The 23,584-nt window shown below is 52.6% G+C and overlaps 1 protein-coding gene across 7 annotated transcripts in view; it reads left to right on the top strand.

Annotated features, from left to right (window-relative positions):
* Positions 1 to 23,584, top strand: part of TSNARE1 (t-SNARE domain containing 1) — a 209,225-nt gene that overhangs the window by 163,172 nt on the left and 22,469 nt on the right. For 5 of the 7 annotated variants that reach the window (XR_013397487.1, XR_013397486.1, XR_013397485.1 and 2 more), the window contains 3 exons: positions 8,917 to 9,168; positions 13,530 to 13,723; positions 15,245 to 15,351. The gene's annotated coding sequence lies outside the window, so the exon portion shown is untranslated. The remainder of the gene's footprint in view (positions 1 to 8,916; positions 9,169 to 13,529; positions 13,724 to 15,244; positions 15,352 to 23,584) is intronic. The other 2 variants (XR_013397477.1, XR_013397476.1) reach the window with 1 other exon arrangement.

Genomic DNA, 23,584 nt, shown 5'->3' with positions numbered 1-23,584 from the left:
TGACTGATATATAGAAATGTGTGTGATTTTTGTAAATTGAGTGTATAGTCAGCCAAGTGTTAATTTCTCATTATCTCTAATAATTTGCCTAAGAATTTTTTAGGCTTCCTGTGATGATAATTCTGTTATTACCAATCATGACAGTGTAATGTCTTCCCTCCAGATCCTGATCCCTTTAAAATCTCTTTCTTGTTGCCTTGTGGCCTGGAGCCCTAGTTCAGTGCAGACTAGGCGTGGGGGTGGCCGCCCGTCTTGTGCTCCTAATTTTAAAATAAATGCTTCCAACATTTCCCCATTAAGAATATTAATCTCAAGTTTATTGTAGATACTCTTTATCTTAATCTTCTGATAATCTGTAGGTTACCGGAAGTCTGCTAAGGGTTTGCTAAGAGGTTTCTGTTGTTGTTGTTAATCCTGGTTGGGTCGGGTGTTCAGTTTCATCAAATTCTTTTTCTTTTATTGCATCTATTGAGATAATTACTTAGTTTCTCTCCTTTAATCTGGTGGATGACACGTACAGATTTCTTTTTCTTTTCTTTTTTGAGATGGAGTCTCGCTCTGTCGCCCAGGCTGGAGTGCAGTGGCCGGATCTCAGCTCACTGCAAGCTCCACCTCCCGGGTTTGTGCCATTCTCCTGCCTCAGCCTCCCGAGTAGCTGGGACTACAGGCGCCCGCCACCGCGCCCGGCTAGTTTTTTGTATTTTTTAGTAGAGACGGGGTTTCACCATGTTAGCCAGGATGGTCTCGATCTCCTGACCTCGTGATCCGCCCACCTCAGCCTCCCAAAGTGCTGGGATTACAGGTGTGAGCCACCGTGCCCGGCCGACAGGTACAGATTTCTAACATTAACCACCCTTTCATTTCTAGGGTAAACTCAACTTGACCAGCGTCTGTAAGAATAAGGGCAACAACCATCCACGTTCCCTGATGGATGAATCCAGTGTGAAAATACTTCATTTAGGATTCTTGCATCTCTGTTGGTCTCTGTGTTTCCCCAGTTCTGGCCTTGTCTGATTTCGATATCAGTGTTATATCCGTCTCAGACACTGCATTAGGGATTACTCTCTCCTTTTCTTATTTTTATATTTTTAAATTGACAAATGCCAAATTGCATATATTTATGGTATTCAATGTGATGTTTTGACATAAGTATTATTGTGGAAAAAATAAATCAAGTCAATTCACATACCTATGCCTTGACATACTTATTTTGTGATGAGAACATTTAAAATACATTCTCTTAGCAATGTTTAAGTATACTATACATTATTATTCACTCTAGTTACCATGCTCTACGGTAGAGCTCCAGAACGTATGACTCTTGTCTGTTTGGAACTTTGTACCGTTTAACCCAGATCTCCCCACCTCCTCCGCTGCTCCCCCAGCCCCTGCTAACCACCATCCCCGTCTCTGCTTCTGTGAGTCAGGTTTTTTTTTTTTTTTTTTTTTTAGATTTTACGTATAAGTGAGATAATGCAGCATTTGTCTCTCTGTGCCTGGCTTACTTCACTTAAGCCCGATGTCTTCCAGGTGCCTCCACGTTGTCACAAATGACAGGATTTCCTTCTTTAAAAAGCTGAATTGTATTTCCTGGTGTATATGTACCACACTTTCTTTATCCGACTTTGGATGGACACTTAGACTGATTCCATGTCCTGGCTATTGTGAATAGTGCGGCGATAAACATGGGTGTGCCAATGTCCCCTTTGACATACTGGTTTTATTTCCTTTGAATATATACCTAGTAGTGGGATTGCTGGAACATATGGTAGTTCTAGTTTTAATATTTTGAGGAACCTCCGTACTGTTTTCCATGATGGCTGCACTAATTTACATTCCCACCAACTGCATAAGGGTTCCGTTTTCTCCACGCTGTCACCGACATTGATCTTATACATATATGTGTATGTGTACAGAAAAGCCATTCTAACAGGTGTGAGGCGATACTTCATTTTGGTTTTAATTTGCACTTTCCCGATGGATAGTGCTGTTGAGCACCTTGTCATATATCTGTTAGCTTTTTTTTTGTTTGTTTTGGAGACAGAGTTTCACTCTTGTTGCCCAGGCTGGAGTGCAGTGGCACGATCTCAGTTTACTGCAACCTCCACCTCCCAGGTTCAAGCAATTCTCCTGCCTCAGCCTCCTGAGTAGCTGGGATTACAGGTGCCCTCCACCACGCCTGGCTAATTTTAGTATTTTTAGTAGAGACGAGGTTTCACCATGTTGGCCAGGCTGGTCTCGAACTCCTGACCTCAGGTGACCCACCCGCCTTGGCTTCCCAAAGTGCTGGGATTACAGGCGTGAACTACCGCGCCCGGCCCTGTTAGCTTTTTGTATGTCTCTTTTGAGAAATGTCTATTCAGGTCCTCTGCCCACTTTAAAAATCAGGTTATTTGTTTTCTTGCTATTGAGTTATCTGGGTTCCTCATAGATTTTAAATTTTAGCCACTTATCAGGTGTGTGGTTTGGACATATTTCCTCCCATCCTGCAGGTTGTCTCTTCACTCTGCTGACTATTCCTCTTGCTGGACAGAAGCTTTTTAGTCTGATGCAATCCCTTTTGTTTATTTTTGATTTTGTAGCTCATGGTGTTGGGGTCATATCTAACAAATGTTCGCCAAGACCAGTGTTAAGAAAAAGAAAAAGTCTCCCTATGTTTTCTTCTAGTAGTTCTACAGTTTTAGGTCTCACATTTAAGTCTTTCATCCATTTTGAGTTGATTGTTGTATATGGCATGAGATGCAGATCCATTTTTATTCTTTTATGTGTAGATACCCGGTTTTCCTAGCACCATTTACTGCAGAGACTGTTATATCCCTGTGATGTATTGGTGACAACTTTGCCAAAGATTAGTTAACCGCAAATGTATGCATTTATTTCTGGGCCTTCTCTTCTGTTTCATTGGTGTGTATGTCTGTTTTTGTGCCAGTACACTGCTCTTTTGGTTACCATAGCTTTGTGGATTTTGAGATTATTTAATGTGACCTCTCCAGCTTTCATCTGTTTGCTTAGGATTGCTTTGGCTATTTGAGTTCTTTTGTGGTTCCATACAAATTTTAGATTTTTTTTCTATTTCTGTGAAAAATGTTGGAATTTTGATAGGATTATGTTTGATTTGCATATTGCCTTGCATAGTATAGACATTGTAACAGTATAAATTCTCCCAATCCGTGAACACAGTATATTTCCATTTATTTGTGTATTCTTCGATTTCTTCATTAAGGTTTTATAATTTTCATTGTATATATCTTTCACCCCTTCCTTAAATGTATTCCTAAGTAACTTTTTATACTCTTGTAAATGGGGTGGTTTTCTTGACTTCTTTTGTGGATAGTTCATTGTTAGTGTATAGAAATGTTACTGATTTTTGTATGTTGATTTTGTATCCTGCAACTTTTCTGAATTCATTTGTTACTTCTGATAATTTTTGTGCAGAGTCCTTAGGGTTTTCTATTGGTAAGACCATGTCCTCTGCAAACAGAGAGACAATTTAACTTCTTCCTTTCCAATTTGGATGCCTTTTACTTCTTCGTCTTGCCTAATTACACTGGTGAGGACTTTCAGTGCTGTGTTGAGGAGAAGTGATGAGAGCGGGCAACCTTGTCTTGTTTCTGATCTTGGAAGAAAAGTTCTTCCCTCTAAAGTTGGATGCTTGGCCCACGAGTTTTCAGCCTTTCTTATTTTCTAACGTAAGCATCTAGAGCCTATACATCTTCCTGTAAAGGTCTGCTTATACTGCATCCTGTGTTTTGATACATAATATTTCCATTATTGTTCAGTTTAGAAACTGTATATGTCTATTATCATTTTTCTTTGACCATTACTTAAGGAGATTATAAAATTTCTAAATGCATGGGGATTTTTAATTACTGTTTTTTTATTACCTTCTAACAATTGCATTTTGCTCAGATAATTTCTTTTATGTCCAACACTGCTTCTTTGAAATTTGCCAAGACTTGCTTTATAGCCTAGAACTTTCCATCTCTGTAAATGTTCCATGTGTGTCTGAGAAGAATGTGCATTCTTTAATTAGTGCACGGAAAGTTCTCTTGGTGTCCCTCAAATCAAGCTTGTTAACTTTGTAGTTCAGATCTTCTGTATTTTTACCTCTTTTTGTCTGTGTGACCTATCATAAATTGAGAGGAATATGTTGACATCTCCTACCCCACTGGTGGATTTGGAAATTTCTCCCAGTAGCTCTATAACTGTTTGCTTTATGTATTCCGTGGCTATTTTGTTAAGGTTGTATACAAGTTTAGAATGTATCATCTTGGTGAAGTGAACATTTCAGCATTATAAAGTGACCTTTCTGATTCCACATAATGCTTTTTATCTTAAATCCATTTTGTCTGCTCTTAACAGGACTATCCCAGCTTTCTTTTGATTAATGTTTTCGTGATATAGTTTCCTGTACTTTTTCATTTTCGGTATTTCTATGCCTCTGTGCTTTTGATATGCCTCTTGTAAATAGCAGATAGCCGGATTTAAAAAAATCCCAGGTGACAATCCCTGTCTTTTCACTGGTGAGTTTAATCCATTATTGATATATTGGGACTTGTTTCTCCCTTCATACTTTTTGATCTGTATTTATCTTGATGTCTGAAAGCTTCTTTATTTTTTATTGCTAGAGTTTTAAACTTTTTACTTTGAAAATATTTCCAATGTACATAACAGTCGCAGGAATAGGACACCGAGCCCGGCCTCTTTGGGTCCTATCTGCCATTGTTAATTCTTCCTCATCAGGATGCTCCAATCTGCAGCCCTTGAGTAGCATCAGGAAGAGCCGAGATTCTCCCGCACACCCTCAGAAGTGGCGAGTTGGCGCTAACCACGTATTTAACATGACTCGCTAATCACAGGCCCCACTCGAGTTTTCCTGATTACTCCACTAACGCTTCCTGTTAAGTCCAGGATCGAATTCATTGCATCTGGTGCGTTTACTTTTCATGTCTCTTGAATCAATGGAGTTTTTAAAAGTTAGTTCATTTTTTTCTTGCTCTATTTTTAAAAGTCTTCTTCTACGCTTTATTTCAATCTAGTAGTTGTTTCCCTTGAAATGTTGCCAGGTCATTCTACTGAAATGAAGTCTCAGGTTAGACATCATCCTAGCCCCTTCCTGAATAATGCATGGGCTTTTAAACGCTTCAGCTCGGATTACTCCCTTGCATCTTCCATGCTATTGTTACCCGTTATTTTTAGTTCACGCTCTCCAGGCCTATCTTGGCTCTTACCCAAGGGGCTCTAAGGCTCCCTGTGGAAAGGACGTGGCTGCCCCCGGCCACCTTCTTCTGCAGAAAGGAGGGGTGTCGGCTCTGGGAAGCCCACCTGGCTGAGGTTTGGCTGCTGATGGCAGCGGAGGCTCAGTGGGACCTTGAGTTCAGTTTTCTGGCTGTGCCAAGCTTTCCCTGAGCCCCAGAACTTTCTCTCCCATAGGCCTTCACCCAAACCAGTCCCCCTTCCTGGGGGCCTTTCCTGCCTGCCCTCTGGCCCCACCTCTCTTCTGGGCGGCCTTTTCCTAATCCCTTGCCTCTCGTCCCATCCGCAGGCCCAGCTGGTGCATCTGCACATTTACTTACCAAGTGTCCTGGGGTCTGCAGTGCCAGGGATGAGCCAGACATGCCCCCTGCCCCGATGGGATTCTGTGGAAGCCGTGCCAGCAACTACCCCCCTGGCTGGTGACCACCCCCCCGGCTGGTGAGCAGGAGCCTGGCGGGCTTCCTGGAGGAGATGCCACCTGAGCTGAGTTTGGGAGGCGGAGTAGGCATGAGCCAGGTGAAGAAGGAAAGAGAGGTGTTTGGCAGAGGCAGGTGTGTGCAGGGGCGGGTGTGCAGGGGCGGGTGTGCAGGGGTGGGTGTGTGGGGCGGGTGTGCGGAGGCAGGTGTGCAAGGGCGGGTGTGCAAGGGTGGGTGTGCAAGGGCGGGTGTGCAGGGGCGGGTGTGCAGGGGCGGGTGTGTGGGGCGGGTGTGCGGAGGCAGGTGTGCAAGGGCGAGTGTGCAAGGGCGGGTGTGCAAGGGTGGGTGTACAGGGGCGGATGTGCAGGGGTGGGTGTACAGGGCTGGGTGTATAGGGGCAGGTATGCATGTACAGGTGAGCACCAGGAGTGTGCAGAGGAGGGGCTGGGGAGGTGAGGCAGGAGGAGTTTGGCTCGGAGCCTTGAGCAGGGGAGGACTGTGGTCAGGTTTGATGGTTCTGGCTGGGGAATGGTGTGGAGGCAGAAACAGGGCTCCGGGGAGCAGCTGGCAGATGGTGGCAGGAGAGGTACCACGGTGTGGGGTGGAGCAGATGTGGGGGCTCCATCTCCTCGGGTTCCGGCGCTTGCCTCTGGCTCCCAGCATCTGTCTGTCGAATGTGTCTCCCTGCTGACTGCGCTCAGCGGCAGGGTTTTCTTCCTTCCATGTCCCTAGCCCCTGACTTGTGGCAACAGTTCAGTTAATGGAGCGGAAAGGAGGCAGGAAGGGAGGGGGAACAGGATTGTCAGGTATGGAGGTGACAGGTGGTAGCCCAGGAGACAGGAGGATGTGAGCCGCCAGGAGCCCTGGGTTGCTGCCCACAGAGAGGCCAGGCCCAGTCGAGGCCCAGCACATTCTGAGCAGCCTGGGAGCATGGGGACATAGGCCAGGGTCCTGGGGACTCAGGGAGACAGATGGCACTCCTTCTCCCCAGGAAGAGGCTGACAGGGGTGCAGGGTGGAGGGCAGGTAATGCAATCACCAGGGTGTCTGACAATCACAGCATTAGGTGAAGCAGACATGCTTCCTGGGTCGGGTGAGGGAGGCGACTGCCTCCCTAGGTCAGATGCATGGAGAGCCGGGCGGGCAGCGTGGACAGGCTGGTGGCGTGGGCCAGCAGGGGAACGGGAGGCACAGGAGATCCTTGTCTCTGGTAGACTTGCCTTCCCCCAACCCAACACTTCTCTAAGTCAGTTGCATTAAAAAGCTGTAAGCCACCCTGGGGGCTGGTGCACAGGACTCACGAGCAGCCACCGCAAGCATGGCTCAGGAGAGACAGGTCCAGAAGAGATCCGGCTCACGGGCCCTCCCTCCATGTCCACCTGGGGCCTGCTGATAGGACCGCATGACTCCATCCTTCGAGTGACAGTGTCCAGGCACAGCCCCTCCGAGCTCTGGGAGGGGGCTGTCTGCAGGAAGGAGAGTGTGCCTGTGCACTCACAGCATGCGGACGGCCACCAAACATGCAGTCACCTCCGCCATCCTCAGGAGGACTTGCTTGTCAAAATGTTTGATTGATAAGGAAACGGAGGCTCAGGGGAGGGCCCGGGTGGTTCCGCTGGCACACAGCGGAGACAGCCAGGGCCTGTCCACTCACGGGGGCCCCCTTTGTGCCAGGCCCTTTGGGTGGAGAGGCCATGAAAGGCCCCGTAGCTTCACTTGGTGGGGATATTCAGCAGGGAGGTCCACAAAACCACAAGCCGCCCGTGTGCCAGTCATTGACCCCAGCTTGGGGCTGGGGACGCAGGCCTGTGCAGACCAAGACCCCTGCCTTCATGGAGCCACCCACTGGTGGGCGGAGCAGGCAAGGAACAGCAGGAGGAGAAAACCTCAGTCCCTCCAGGGAGAGAGGTCCTTGCAGGGAGAAGCAGGAGGGGTGGTGGGCGTGTGCCGGCAGGCGGCAGGTGAGTCGGGCGGCAGGAGGGGAGGCTGAGCAGGAGGTGGGCTCTGGGGAAGAACTGGGCAGAGGGAACAGCAAGCCCAGGCTACACGCTCACCCGTTGTTCTGGGAACCTCAGGCCCCTGGCTCCCAGCTTTCGATTGCCTAAAAAGCTTCCCCCTCATAACCGTGGGCTCTTCCCTCCCTGCCTTCAGGTCTGGACTCAGAAGTCACCTTGGCAGTGACGCCTTTGCTGACCAGCCCCTGCCCATTTTCCTCGTCATCACCGCCACGGGGTGCATTTCCTCTGCGCCTGCTTCCTGCGTCTGCACCAGGGGCGGGGTCTTTGTTTCCTTCCCTGACATCCCCAGCACCTAGGACAACCCCTGCACACAGGAAATTAATATGCGCTGATTAACTAATTGATACGGAACATGAGGAGAGGGACTGGGGCAGACAGGTGTGGGTGTCAGCTCGGCTCAGGGAGGGTGGGAAGAGGTGGCGGTCTGGAAGACAGGAATGAGCTCACCTGTGTGGAGGCGGGGTCTAGGGGAGCCTGGTGTCTTTGGGGATTTCTTAATTTTTTCATTCATTCATTCATTCATTCATTCAGCCTCCAGAGTGAGAAGGCCTGGGGATCAGCCTGGGACTTCAGTCACAGAAACAGGAGAGGGGGCCAACTTGGGGGGTTCCTCACACCTGACGAGCCCGGGAGGTTTCTTGGCATAGGGAAGGTGCCCAGCGGAGACTTGGTGCAGAAAGAAGGGTGGGGACGGTCACATCACCTCGGGTGAGAGTCCCAGCCCTGGGCTCAGCCCTGGCCAGGCTCTTCCTGCCCCACCTGCCCCTGCCAGGCTCCCCACCTCCTGCCTCTCTCTGCCCCTCTCTGAGCCTGCCCTGCCCTGAGCCCATGGCCTGTGTCTCACGGGCGGGTCCAAGGAGCAGACGGCTCTTTTTTTTTTTTTTTTTGAGACGGAGTCTCGCTCTGTCACCCAGGCTGGAGTGCAGTGGCCGGATCTCAGCTCACTGCAAGCTCCGCCTCCCGGGTTTACGCCATTTTCCTACCTCAGCCTCCCAAGTAGCTGGGACTACAGGCGCCCGCCACCTTGCCTGGCTAGTTTTTTTGCATTTTTTTTTTTTTTAGTAGAGACGGGGTTTCACTGTGTTGGCCAGGATGGTCTTGATCTCCTGACCTCATGATCCGCCCGTCTCGGCCTCCCAAAGTGCTGGGATTACAGGCTTGAGCCACTGCGCCTGGCCCAGAAACCTCTTTAAAAGGCATCCCTCTTTGCATTTTTGTCTCCACAAGGGAAGCTCATTGTCACAAAAATCAAACTGAAAGAAAGCATTCCAGGATTCCACCTCCAGAGGAAACTGACCAGGGAAACTGAAGCCTCGAGTGGGCAGAGCCACATGGCCACACAGTGAGGCTGCGGCTGGAGCCTGGCTGCCGAGTCCTTGCCCTGAAGCTCCAGCATCCCGCACAGCCTGGGGCTAATCAGAAGAGAGCAGCTTGTCTCCCCTGGGGGTCTTGCAGCACTCCATGCCCCCACCTTGCCAGGTAAAGCCCCTCCTGCATGCCCACCTCCTCCTGCCCCGCCGTGCTCCTCGACTTGTCCATCCCCCACCCTGCATGAAGCCCTCCCTGAGAGGCAGGACTCCTGTGTGCCATGCCAGACCCTGGCCGGCCCTGGCACAGAGGAAGCGCTCAGGGCATCTTCCCCTTCGGGACAGTGGGAGCCAATGCCACGTGCTCTCACCCGCTGCCGCCCTTGGCCTCAAGTGAGTGCCCAAGGACACAGCATTCCTGAGATCCAAGTCATAATTCTGTAATTTTCCCCGGCAGAATGCGCCCATTTCAATAATTACAGCATTTGTAATCCACTTAGAAAACATGGTATTTTTGACGTGAACATTTAAGAAACAATCCGTTCCACACCCATCTATCCAAATGGCTCCGATTTTGAATAATTCTTTTGAAATGGAGTCTAAATATATACAAATAGATGTTTCTGAAATGTCATGTGTTTTGAATGCATTTGCATGGGAAGCGGATCCTGAGGAATGGGGGGCCAGGGTGCAGGGGGGTCAGGAGGAAGGGGCTGGGGGTAGGGGTGGGGGTAGAAGGGCAGAGGGAGGAGCAAACCAGGTGGGGATGAGGAGGCCTCACGGCCCCAGGAGGGCGCTGGGGCCCGCATTAGATGTCCAGCATCCAGGTACCTGCTGGACCCCACCTGTGGGTATCCTGGGTGAGTCACATCCTTCTCTGGGGCTTGTGCTGCCCTGGACCATGGGCACCAGAACGCAGGGTGCTGGGTGCAGTCAGGTTCCCCTCGGTCCCCACAGCCCCAAGTATGTGCCCAAATGCCTGCCCTCCCTGAGGACCGTGCTGGCGGCCGTTTTCTCCCGATCCATGTCTTTGAATTTCTTTCTGTTTGTTCTGCTTCCATTCTTTTTGCTGGGGTCACTCCTCAGCCATCTGGGGTCACTCCTCAGCCATCTGGGGTCACTCCTCAGCCATCTAGGGTCGCTCCTCAGCCATCTGGGGTCACTCCTCAGCCATCTGGGGTCGCTGGCTTTCTGCTCGTATTTAGACTGGGACACTCACGCGCTGGTGGGAATGTGTTGTGTGGGACAAAAGGACTTCAGGAGGTGGAGTTTGGGTGAGGATGTTGTGGAGGGATGAGGGGACTTCAGGAGGTGGAGGCAGGGTGAGCCTCCCCAGATGTGAAACCCTCTCTAGGCTTGGTCTCCCCGTTCCATGCCTGGGGGTGCACGGTGGATCCTCATGCTAATGGGATGAGGGAGCAGGTGGATGGGGTGCCTGTCTGTGTGCCCCACCTCACTGACAGCCCTCCTTCCTCACCTGGACAGGGAGCTGCAGAGGCCCGAGGGGCTGCCCTGGTCACACAGCAGGGCTGGGCTGCCCTCTGGGCAACATCTACAGAGATCTCCTGGAGCCTTCCCTGGACCCGTGGCTGGGGTCACGGCACCATCCTGGAGCCTTCCCTGGACCCGTGGCTGGGGTCACGGCGCCATCCTGGAGCCTTCCCTGGACCCGTGGCTGGGGTCACGGCGCCATCCTGGAGCCTTCCCTGGACCCGTGGCTGGGGTCACGGCGCCATCCTGGAGCCTTCCCTGGACCCGTGGCTGGGGTCACGGCGCCATCCTGGAGCCTTCCCTGGACCCGTGGCTGGGGTCACGGCGCCATCCTGGAGCCTTCCCTGGACCCGTGGCTGGGGTCACGGCGCCATCCTGGAGCCTTCCCTGGACCCGTGGCTGGGGTCACGGCGCCATCCTGGAGCCTTCCCTGGACCCGTGGTTGGGGTCACGGCGCCATCCTGGAGCCTTCCCTGGACCCGTGGCTGGGGTCATGGTGTCATCTTGGAGCCTTCCCCAGACCCCATGATTGGGGTCACTTGTTTTCTCCTCTCTCTTCTTGGTTATCATGTTTCCACTGAGCACCTGCCACATTCAGATGGCGAGGTGGCCACACCTCATCTGCCTCCCACAGCTCCAGTGGGGAAGGAGGTGAGGCTTGAGCTGGGAGGGTGCAGCAGTCGGTTCTGTGCAGAGGGAAGCCAGGGCTCTGGACCCCAGAAACTCAGCATGACTCGGGGCATCTGGGAGGGCATCCTGGAGGTGGTGGGGCTGACGATGGTGATGAAGAGGCAGCAGGCGGAGGGAGGAGCCCTTGCCTAGGCCCGCAGGGAGTAAGCTGCCTTCCCAAACCGTAACCTAGGCACTGGTTCCCGCTGGGGCAGGAGGCAGAGCAGACAGGGGAGGGGCTCAGCCTCTTGAGGAGGCGAGCTTGTGTCCGTGGGCCTCATCGCCAGCCCTGCCCACACAATGAGTTAATTAAACACGAGCACACCGGCCCCTCCTGGCCCTGTTGCTGAGATGGTGTCAGCTGTGATCCCATGATGCAGGGAGGTCTCCCAGGTTGGCATCCTGGCATCCCCCAGCCCCCTTTCCCCTCTGACAATGAGGCAGGGCAGAACTGTGCCCCAAGCACAGGCTTGATGTGGATGAGGCCAGGCTTCCCCAGCATGAAGAGTGGGGGCTCCTGGTGGGCTCCTCAGCCTTGACTGTCACCCTTCTAGAAAGCCCTGCTTGGGTCCTAGGCCCTCCCATCTGCACCAGGAAAGCTGTGCTGGCTCTTCTTGCCTCAGGGGCCTGTCCTGCCTGTCCCCCAGACACGGTGATACTTAACAGGAAAACTCATCTCGCCTGGTTAAGGAAGGTCCCTCTGCACTCAGGTCATGGATGTGGTCAAAACATTTTCATCGGGGGGCCAGAAAGGTCAGCCCTATGAGTGGGCGCTGTGTGCATGGCCAGCTGTCCCCTCCCCCAGCTTGGGGAGGGTGGCTTCTCCTTTGCAGGGCGGCTGCCTGGGTGCCTGCTGGAGTGAAGAGGGCCCAGGGGGCTGCAGTGAGCCCCAGGTCAAGGTTGGCCACAGCAGGAGCTCAGTCCCTCCTACCGGGCAGCTCCTCCCTTCCAGGGACGTTGCTGGGCTGCAGCAGCTGGCGTGGAGGCTGGGGTCAGGGAGGGGAGCTGGACAAGTCTGGGGCTGCAGAGCCCTCATCAAAGGCTTGCCTCTGCCTTCATGACCAGAGATGGAGCGGTGGCTTGGCGATGGGTAGAGAGGAGGCTGTGGAGGGGCCAGGCTTGGCAGCAGCTGACTGGAGCTGAAGAGGGTCCCCGGGGGTCCTTTCCCTTCCCTTCTTCCCCAGATGCTCCCTCGGGCTCCTCTGGGGCACATCCTTTGCTACACCTGAGTCCGCCCCTTTGGCCTGGCCGTTCCTGTGGTTCCAGCTTCCTTGCCTCCCTGCAGCCTCCCTCCCCCACTCTGTTGAACCCAGCGTGTTGGGGAATGGAGGGTAGACACAGTGAGATGTAGCACGGGGAGACAGGCTTGACCTGGGACCATGTAAGGAGACCCTCGGTTGGCCAACTTTAGGGCCATAGGAAGTGGCCCAGGGCCCAGTCTGGGCAGGGCACAGGGGCACAACACCCAACTGAAGAGGAGTGTGAGGCTAGGCTGGGCCTGTCAGCTGCCTGGGGTGTGTGGATGGAGGCCCAGGGCAGTGCTTCCAGCAAAGGCTACCAAGTTCTTCCCATGCACCAGCTCCTCCAGCTGGCACCCCAGATCAGAGGCTGGGAACTGCAGCTGCCGAGAGGCCCAGCACTGTGCTCAAGGCCACGGTCAGGCAGTGATGTGAGGACGGGCCTGCAAGCAGAACGGCTTGACCTCAAGCTCCTGTTCCCTCTCCATGCCCTTTGCTCCCCTCGGGCACCCAGGAGACCCCCACACCATGGTTCGTCAGGCTCCTTCTCAGCGTGGGTGACCCAAGTGTGGGAGTAGGGCTGGCACGGGAGAATTCAGCTTGCACTCTTATGGCCCATACAGGGCACAGGTAGCTCCAAGTGCATGGGCCTTATGGGGCAGGGTGTGGAGTCAGCAGCAGGCTCTGTTGTTGGGTGCCCAGCTCCAACCCTGGCTCTGCAGATCTCAGGCTGGTGGCTTTGGGCAGGCCACATTACCTCTCTGAGCCATCTCCTCTTCTGCAGACTGGGGGTGTTGGTGGGACCACCTCTGTGCTGTGGTGGGGGATGATGCTCAGGAAAGGGCAGCTGTATTGCTGACTGGGATGATGCTGGTGAGGGGACCATGGACCCTACAGACACTGGCCACCCACAAACCCCAGTGCCCAAGCCATGGGCACTGTCATGGGTCCTGAAGTTGTCCTTAATTCAGAGCACCTTGTCCTGTGCACTGATGCAGAGCCTTGTCCCTGCCAGGAGGGTTGACTGCCCTCCCCACCCCCACCGGTAAGCTGAGGGCTTTGTCTGATTCACTGTTGGACTCCTGTCCCCTTCCTTCCACCCCCTCCACCCCTCATCACCCTGCCCACATCCTAGGATGTCCAGGCAGCAGCATGACTTTGTGACAACAGCTACAAGGAGAGAGACCTGAACCTCAGATCTGCCACACACTGTGAAGCCTGGGCAGGTCTCTACCTTTTTGAGCTTCAGTGTCCTGGCCAAGAACACAGGTAGCAACATGTTTCCCAAGGCTGGGAAGCGGTGCTGTTTCAGCAATTGCTCATTTTCAGGTCAGTATGTGGGTCCCTCATAAGGTGGAATGACAGTTGCACCTTAATTGAGGCAGTTGAGAGAGCTGAGCTCGGGGCTGGTCATCTTGATGGATAGCTGAATAGAAGGATGGGTGGATAGATGGGTGGGTAGATGAATGGGTGTATGTTTGGATGGATGGATGGATGGATGGAGAGGTGGGTAGATGGATGGATGGATGGATAGATGAATTGATGGGTAGATGGGTAGATGGATAGGTGGGTAGATAGATGGATGGATGGATAGATGAATTGATGGGTAGATGAGTGGATGGATGGGTGGGTAGATGGATGGATGGATGGATGAGTGGATAGATGCATTAATGGATTTTCATCCCAACATTTAACTGATGACCCAGAGGGGTAACCGGGGATACTCGTCCTTGGCTTGTCCTCTATGCTTCACTCCTCTCCCCTATCCAGTCAATCCTAGGTTATGAGGATTCCACCTTCTGGTTTTGACTCTGTTCCATCTGACCCTCCCTTCTCTGCCCTCCTCCAGGCCCCTGCCCATCTTTCACAGACACATCAGTCTTCCTCCTGTCTGGCATCCTTGTCTCAGATCTCTTTTCTACCTAACCTCTTGTCTGGCTCCCTGAGTGCCCCCTCCAACAACACACTGCTAAATATGTCACTCTTCTGCTCTAAATTCCTGTCTTCCCTGCTATCTAGGGGTGGTGTCGAAACTCTTTCACAATTTGCAGGACTGTCTCATCCCAACCTGTCTCCCTTCCCATTCCCTGTCCCCTGTTCCCTGATTTGGATACTTGGTACTTACCATTTTATTTAAGCTCCAAGTTTTCTCTGGGTTCTCCCTTAATCCCTTGCGTTTCACCCCCTGGTCTGCCTAGGGGTTTCCCACCCCACATTCAGGACCTGAATGAAGCATATCCTTCTTCAGGAAGCCCCCCAATTCCTCTTTAATCAGTCCCCTAGCACAGATCAATGTTTTTCTCCTCCATGAGACCTTTGATGGTGGGTCCAGAATTTGTTAAATCAGTAATAGTCACAAGAATATACAAGTAAGACTATCTGGTGAGGACTATGTGTCTGGCATTCGCCAGGCCCCAGGCTATGTAGTTTCCAGGCATCACCTTAATTTTAAGGCTTTCAAATGTCTCCATGAAGTCCATGGCATCATCCTATCCTTACAAAATAATTTAAGGTACCAAGAAGGGAAACAGCTGAGATCCCTCAGCTCAAGATGGACAAAGCATGAATCACACCCATGCCTGGCTGACTCTGGAGCTTAAGCTTAAGCTGAGTCTCCTGCCTCCCTCCCTTTGAACCTGGTTCCAGAGCCAGCCCAGAGCAGTCCTTCAATAAACAGGCATGCCAGCTCAGGTCAGAGCCCCTTGCAAGACACAGGTTCTGTCTGGACCCTGCCCCAGGGTGGGCTCAGCCCCTGCATGCCACGGCCCAAAGTATGCACAAGCCAAATGCCCCCTGAGGATGGGAGGTTGGAGGACCAGGATATGGAAACCACCTCTCTCTCTCTCCCAGTTCCAGAGACACAAGATCAAGTGCTACTTCCTATCAGCTGGAGTCACTGCCCTGCTTGTCATCATCATCATCATCGTCACCTCTGTTTGAAAATGATGCCACCCGTGGTGAGTGCCCTACCTGCGCCTACACCATCCATTCATTTGCACATCCACCATCCATTCATTCACCTATCCACCATCCATCTAACCATCCACCTCCATCCATCTATCCATCCACCCATTTATCCACCCATCTACCATCCCTCTGTCCAACCATCCACCCATCCACCATCCACCCATCTATCCATCTGCCATCCATCCATCCATCCACCCATCAACCATCCATCCATCCATCCATCTACCATCCATCCATCCATCCACCATCCATCCATCCATCCACCCACCCACCATCCATCCTTTCATCCATCCACCATCCATCCTTCAATCCACCCACTGTCCATCCTTCTATCCACCCATCCACCATCTGTCCATCCATTCATCCACCTTCCATTCATCCATCCACCATCCAACCATCTCTCCACCCACCCACTATCCATCCATCTATCCATCCACCATCCATTTATCCATCCACCATTTACCCATCTATCCACTCATGCACCCATCTATCCATCAACTCATCCACCCATCTATCCACCCATCCACCACCTGTCCATCCATCTACCTTCCATTCATCCACCCACCATCCACCCATCTATCTACCCACCCACTATCCATCCATCTATCCATCCACCATCCATTTATCCATCCATCCATCTATCCATCCACCATTTACTCATCTATCCACTCATCCACCCATCCATCCATCAACCCATCCACCCGTCTATCCACCCATCCACCATCTGTTCATCCGTCCACCCAGCTACCATCCACCCATCCACCTGTACACTATCTGTTTGTCCATCTATCCACCAATCCACCATTCATCCTTCTACCCATCCATTCATCTCTCACCTATCCACCCATCATCCATCTTTCTGTCCTTCCTTGCTTGCATCCATTCATTCTTCCTTCCTTCATCATCCTCTATGTGTTTGTTGAGCACCTCCTGTGTGTTAGGCACGGGCTGGGCTCTAGGGTCCCAGTGGTGCACATGGCAGAGGGGTGCCCTGTGTTCTTGCAACTCAGAGCCACTGGGGCAAGGCCACCCTGAAGCCTCCCTTTTCCTAGGCACTGACCTCCAGAAGTTTATGACTGGCAATTCCTCTGGGGCTAGCAATCAGTGCACAGAGCATGCTGGGCCATGTGGTGAGTGTGCATTCGGAGCCCAGAGGAAGGGAATGAGGCACCAGTGAGGAGAGCTCACCAGGAAGCTTCACCAGCTCCTGTAGGCAGGGAGGAGTGGGTACTGAGACACATGGCTGGCACTGGAGCATGGCTGTCCCCAGGACACAGGGCCCTGGGCTGCAGCTGGTCAGGGCTGGGACAGAACATGGGAAGGCCTTTAGTGTCAGTGGAGCCTTTGAAGCATGTGAAGCATGTATATCCATTACTGATACTGCATGCCAAATTAGCTTAATGCTTAGTGGCTGAAACCAAGTCAATGTTTGTTATCTCACAGTTTCTGTGAGTCAAAATTTGGAAGTGGCTTAGTTGGGTGGCTCTGGCTCCGGGTCTCTTGTGAGGCTGCAGGTAGATGTTGGCCAGGGCTACGTCATCTGAAGACTCAGATGGGGCTGAAGGATCCATTCAAAGCTGGATCTGCATGTGGCTGACACTGGTGCTGGCTGCTGGTGGGCTGGAGGCTCAGTTGCTCTCCATAAACTCCGGGAAGGCTGGCAAGGGAGCAGGGTGGATGCCACCCTTGCTCAGTTCTGCAGTACTCAGCTTCTCACTCAAGGCTGCCCTACTCGAGTCTTACTGAGCACTGGAGACTCCCATGGTTGGTCTACTGTGTGCCAGGCCATGAGTTGTACATCCATTATCTAAATCCTGTAGCCTCCTGAGGAGTGCGGAAGCAGAGTCCAGGCGTCGGGGCCAGCATGGCCAGGAGAGCATGGACTCAGTAGGTCTTGGATTTGTGTGAAGACACACTGTGAACCTTCCAGATATTGTGTCGCATCCCTGGGGTCTCCCCAGTCAGCTCATCCCCTCACAGCAAGGCTTCTGTGTGTTCACATTAGGCAGGGCACGTGAAGACCCCAAGTGACCTTGCCTCATTTGGGTCAGCTGAGGTTTTGCTACTAAAATCCTGGATGGCAAAGAGAACTCCTGGTGTCCAGAGCTGCTGGTGTTGGGGCTGTGGGCAGAATGGGGGGGCTGGCTGTCACTGGGGTTATGGGCAGAAATGGGGGCCTGGCTGTCATTGTGGTTGTGGGTGTAGTGTGGGTCCTGGCTGTCACTGTTGTGTGGGTGCAGTGGAGGTCCTGGCTGTCACTGGGGCTATGGGCAAGATGGAGGTCCTGGCTGTCACTGGAGTTGTGGGCAGGAAAGGGGTCCTGGCTGTCACTGGGGTGTGGGTGCATTGGGGTTCTTGGCTGTCACTGAGATTGTGGGCAGGATGTGGGTCTTGGCTGTCACTGGGGTTGTGGGTGCAGTGGGGGGTCCCGATTGTCACTGGGGTGCAGGTACAGTGGGGATCCTGGCTGTCACTATTGTGTCAGTGCAGTGGGGGACCTGGCTGTCACTGGGGTATGGGTGCAGTGGGGGCCCTGGCTGTCACTGGGGTTGTGGGTGCAGTGGGGGTTCTGGCTGTCACTGCTGTGTGGGTGCAGTGGGGGGTCTGGCTATCACTGTCATATGGGTGCAGTGGTGGTCCTGACTGTCACTGGGGTTGTGGGTGCAGTGAGGGACATGTTATCGTGTCTGTTTTCCGGATGAGGCTCAGCAGCTTGCCCAGGGAGCAAGTGAGGTGCTGCAGGACCCCCAGGAAGGGAATGGGCCTTTGAGCCCTAGGTAGGGCCCTGCCATGGGGAGCCCTTCTTGACCCCTGCTGCTTCCTTATGCCGGGAACTGCTGTGGTCCTGCCAGGCTCTCTCTGGAAGTTCCTGGGGAGAACCTCCTTGAGGAGCCCAGGCTTCTGCCTCTATTAGTCCTGGGCTTGGGGCAGTGACCCCATTCCTTCAGCCCCCCAGGACTCCAGAGCCCATGCTTTTTAGCCAGAGGAGTGAGGCTGAGCAGAGTGGGTGGCCTGAGGGGGCTCTGAGTGTGGGGTCTGGACAGAATCCTGTCTCTGGGGGCCATCAGGGTCCCCTTCCCAGCTCTGAGTCCTGGAAGTAAAGGTTCTCTGGGAGAGGATCCACAGAAGAACAAGCAATAGGGGCAGACGCAAGCAGGACAGCGTGGGCTGAGAGATGGGTGGGAGACGCCAATCGTAGCTCAAGTGCAGGAGCCGGGCTGCAGAGAGGACCCCTGCCTGCAGCCGGTGCCGCCTCTGCGATGCATGCTGCGTGTATGCGCAAGCCAGTGTGTGTGCCCGGCCACACTCCGAACAGTACCCCTCCACTCTCGCCCACACTGGTGCGGCCCCAAGCCAGCCAGAAACCAGCCCTGGCCATAGTAATAGTTACTGTGGTGATGGTGACCACCCCTGTACAGAGCTGACCTGTCCCTCCAAATTAGGGTCTCCACCCCAACACCTGTGAACATGGCCTTATTTGGGAACAGGTTCTCTGCAGATATAATGAGTTAAGATAAGGTCTTACTGGGTTATGGTGGGCCCTAAATCTGATAGCTGGTGTCCTGAGAGGAAGAGAGGACACAGAAACACCCACAGGAGAAGGGCACGTGGAGAGGGAGCAGGGATGAGGTGACGCAACCACCAGCCCAGAAACACCTGGCACCACCCGAAGCTGGACGGGGCAAGGAAGAACCCAGCCTGGCACACACGGCCCTGCCAACTCCTCCACCCCAGACTTCACCTCCCGGGCTATGAGAGAACACATGGCTGTTGTTTAGAGCCCCCCGCGTATGGTACTCGGTTGCAGCAGCCGCAGGAAGCCACCACATCTGAGTGACGGGTTGTGGTTTGCAAATGTTACCTATGCTGGCCTCGTCACGGGCGGTGGGGCGGGCTTCACTGGTACCACTGTCCCAGCCTGCAGAGGAGACGGGCCCGGCAGCACATGGTTTGCCTGTAGTCACTTGCAAGGAGGTGTGGAACTGCTCTGAGGCCTGGTGGCCCAGCTGCACCCATGTCCTGTGGTCAGAAGGCAGAGGGCAGGAGCCAGCAGCAGGACTGCAGAGGGTCCAGGAGTGCCCGGCCTCCTAGCAGGAGAGACAGATGGACACGGACAGTTACAGCATAGCCATCCACGTGAGCACCTGGCAGGGGAGGGTTGGGGATGGTTATGGGAGGCGGAGAAGGTGGCTGAGCCAGGGTCAGGGAGCACTGCAGCGCTGGTGCCTTGTCAGTGGAGAGGTCCCAGCAGGGTCAGGGCCAAGGAGCAGAGAAGGTGGTGAGGCAGCAGCAGAGGCCAGACCAGGAGAGCCCTGGGTCTTGCTGGAGATTCAGAGTGTGGAGTATTCCAAGGGCAGGTGAAGCCAGGGAGGGTGGGAGCGAGGGCAAGCCATGTCCACATCTGCATGGGTGAGGAGGGTCTGGGGGGAGCAGGGAGGCTTGGCGACCATCAGGGGCTGACAGCAGGGAAAAGTTGGAGAGGCACAGTGGGCCTCAGGGCCAAGCAGGGAGACTCCTGGCAGTTTGGATGTGGGCTGAAGGGAGGTGAACAGGCCTGCAGCCATGCCTCCCTTGGCTCTGTTGCTGGGGTGGGAGCAGCTCCCAGCCTGCAGGCCCATGTGGGGAAGGGGTTTGCTGGCCCCACCTTCACTCCCCTGCTAGGGATCAATCAGGGCCACCCAGCCCCACCCTCTGCCCCACTCCCCGTGGACTTAGCCTCATCAGCATCCTGACTGCTCTGCCCAGACTCACCCAAGATTGTGGTGAATGAAATCACAGGTACCCGGTCTGGACACACCCCATTCAGAGTGGCGGGCGAGGCCATGCCAGCCAGGGAGCTCCAAGAGGCCCCCAGAGAACCCCTGCCTGGCTCTGACAGCCACAACCCAGCTCGGGCTCAGCTCTACCAGGTCATGGAAGTCCACCTCCTGCCTGGCCCTCACAGGAGCTGGAAGAAGTCGAGACAGGGCCCTCCTTTGACAAGGGAACAGTGGCTGCCACCAAGTAGGCCTGGCAAGTGCTGTGAGTCTCCACGGTGAGGAGGGACTGCACCCAGCCAGCCTCATTCATCTGCAGGTCCCAGGACCCAATTCACAACTAATGCGAAGGCTTGTCTGGGATCAGGGGCAGGGCCCAGCATGTGGTAAGGGTCAGAGGTCAGCGTGTGGCTAGGGTCAGAGGTCAGCATATGGTGAGGGTCAAGGCTCCATATGTGGCCAGGGTCAGAGGTCAGTATGTGGCTAGGGTCCATAGTCAGGCTTGGGGCATCTTTAGTCATGACAGGCATTAGGGCAAAGCCTGCCTGCCGCACTCGATGGAGCCATTCTGAGTCCCAGCCTTCGTCTCTGTATTGGAGCCTCCCCTTTTCCCACCAGCCACCCCACCCCGGCCTGTGCTGGGGTTTCCAGAAGCCTCTCCAGGCCCCATTGCTTGGTGAGGAGGCCTCTTGCTGTAGATGAAGGATCTGGGCTGGGCTCAGGGTAATGGGGACACAGACCCTACACGCCAGGGTGAGGAGGGCGCTGTGGTGGTGGTGCATCCCTCAGGACTGCAGAGATGGCTCTCAGAGGACGAAATGGCCCCAAGCAGGCTCTTCAGAAAGCCCTGCCTGGGCTCCCTCGGCGGTCGGGCTACAAGTCGGGGCTGGTGCCCTGGGTGGCCAGGACGTGGTATCGTTCAGATTTCTCAGATGTGGTTGTTGCAGAAATGAGCTGGTGGAACCTTGTAGAAGCGAGGTAAGCCCTTGGGATCTGGGTTTTGGGCGCCTCCTCTCTGCTTATCCATGATCTCCCCACTCTGGCTCCCAGGACCCAAGCCCCTGCACCCGCAGAAGCACCTTCCACATTGGTCTTTGGTAGCTGTTGACTTGTCTGTGAACTCCTGGGGGTGTGATCTCTCTGCAGGAAAGGATGGAATGAGTGAGTGAATAAGTGAGTGAGAGTGAATGAGTGAGTGAATGAGTGAAAGAGTGAGTGATGAGTGAGTGAGTGGATGAGTGAGTGAGTGAGCGAATGAGTGAGCGAGTGAGTGAATGAGTAACTGAGTGAATGAGTGGGTGAGTGAATGAGTGAATGACTGAGTGAGTGAGTGAGTGAGTGAATGAGCGAGTGAGTAAATGAGTGAGTGAATGAGTGGGTGAGTGAATGAGTGAGTGGATGAGTGAATGAGTGAATGAGTGGATGAGTGAATGGGTGAATGAGTGAGTGAGTGAATGAGTGGATGACTGAATGAGTAAGTGAATGAGTGAATGAGTGAGTGAATGAGTAGATGAGTGAATGAGTGAATGAGTGAGTGAATGAGTGGATGAGTGAATGAGTGAATGAGTGAGTGAGTGAATGAGTGGATGACTGAATGAGTAAGTGAATGAGTGGATGAGTGAGTGAGTGAATGAGTGAGTGAGTGAATGAGTGAGTGAATGAGTGGATGAGTGAGTGAGTGAATGAATGAGTGAGTGAATGAGTGGATGACTGAATGAGTGAGTGAGTAAATGAGTGGATGAGTGAGTGAATGAGTGAGTGAATGAGTAGATGACTGAATGAGTAAGTAAGTGAATGAGTGGATGAGTGAGTGAGTGAATGAGTGGGTGAGTGAATGAGTGGATGAGTGAATGAGTGAGTGAGTAAATGAGTGAATGAGTGAGTGAATGAGTGAGTGAATGAGTGGATGAGTGAATGAGTGAGTGAGTGGATGAGTGGATCAGTGAATGAGTGGATGAGTGAATGAGTAAGTGAATGAGTGGATGAGTGAGTGAAAGAGTGGATGAGTGAGTGAGTGAATGAGTGATTGAATGAGTAAGTAAGTGAATGAGTGGATGAGTGAGTGAGTGAATGAGTGAGTGAGTGAATGAGTGAGTGAATGAGTGGATGAGTGAGTGAGTGAATGAATGAGTGAGTGAATGAGTGGATGACTGAATAAGTAAGTGAATGAGTGGATGAGTGAGTGAATGAGTGAGTGAGTGAATGAGTGGATGACTGAATGAGTGAGTGAGTAAATGAGTGGATGAGTGAGTGAATGAGTGAGTGAATGAGTAGATGACTGAATGAGTAAGTAAGTGAATGAGTGGATGAGTGAGTGAGTGAATGAGTGAGTGAGTGAATGAGTGAGTGAATGAGTGGATGAGTGAGTGAGTGAATGAGTGAGTGAGTGAATGAGTGAGTGAATGAGTGGATGAGTGAGTGAGTGAATGAGTGAGTGAGTGAGTGAATGAGTGGATGACTGAATGAGTAAGTAAGTGAATGAGTGGATGAGTGAGTGAGTGAATGAGTGGGTGAGTGAATGAGTGGATGAGTGAATGAGTGAGTGAGTAAATGAGTGGATGAGTGAGTGAATGAGTGAGTGAATGAGTGGATAAGTGAATGAGTGAGTGAGTGGATGAGTGGATCAGTGAATGAGTGGATGAGTGAATGAGTAAGTGAATGAGTGGATGAGTGAGTGAAAGAGTGGATGAGTGAGTGAGTGAATGAGTGAGTGAATGAGTAAGTAAGTGAATGAGTGGGTGAGTGAATGAATGAGTGAGTGGATGAGTGGATGAGTGAATGAGTGGATGAGTGAATGAGTGAGTGAGTGAATGATTGGATGAGTGAGTGAATGAGTGGATGAGTGAGTGAATGAATGAGTGAATGAGTGAGTGAATGAGTGAGTGAATGAGTGGATGAGTGAGTAAATGAGTGGATGAATGAGTGAATGAGTGAGTGAGTGGATGAGTGAGTGAATGAGTGAATGAGTGAGTGAATGAGTGAGTGAACGAGTGGATGAGTGAGTGAATGAGTGAGTGAATGAGTGAGTGAGTAGATGAGTGAGTGAATGAGTGGATGAGTGAGTGAGTGAATGAGTGAGTGAATGAGTGAGTGAATGAGTGAGTGAGTGGATGAGTGAGTGAATGAGTGAATGAGTGAGTGAATGAGTGGATGAGTGAGTGAATGAGTGAGTGAATGAGTGGATGAGTGAGTGAGTGAATGAGAGGTGAATGAGTGAGTGAATGAGTGGATGAGTGAGTGAGTGAATGAGTGAGTGAATGAGTGGATGACTGAATGAGTAAGTAAGTGAATGAGTGGATGAGTGAGTGAGTGAATGAGTGAGTCAGTGAATGAGTGGATGACTGAATGAGTGAGTGAGTAAATGAGTGGATGAGTGAGTGAATGAGTGAGTGAATGAGTAGATGACTGAATGAGTAAGTAAGTGAATGAGTGGATGAGTGAGTGAGTGAATGAGTGAGTGAGTGAA

The sequence above is a fragment of the Macaca mulatta genome, chromosome 8 (assembly GCF_049350105.2).
Source record: "Macaca mulatta isolate MMU2019108-1 chromosome 8, T2T-MMU8v2.0, whole genome shotgun sequence".
Classification (NCBI taxonomy): Eukaryota; Metazoa; Chordata; class Mammalia; order Primates; family Cercopithecidae; genus Macaca; species Macaca mulatta.
Note: the sequence above shows the minus strand (reverse complement) of the source record. Positions and strands in the feature narration are given on the sequence as shown.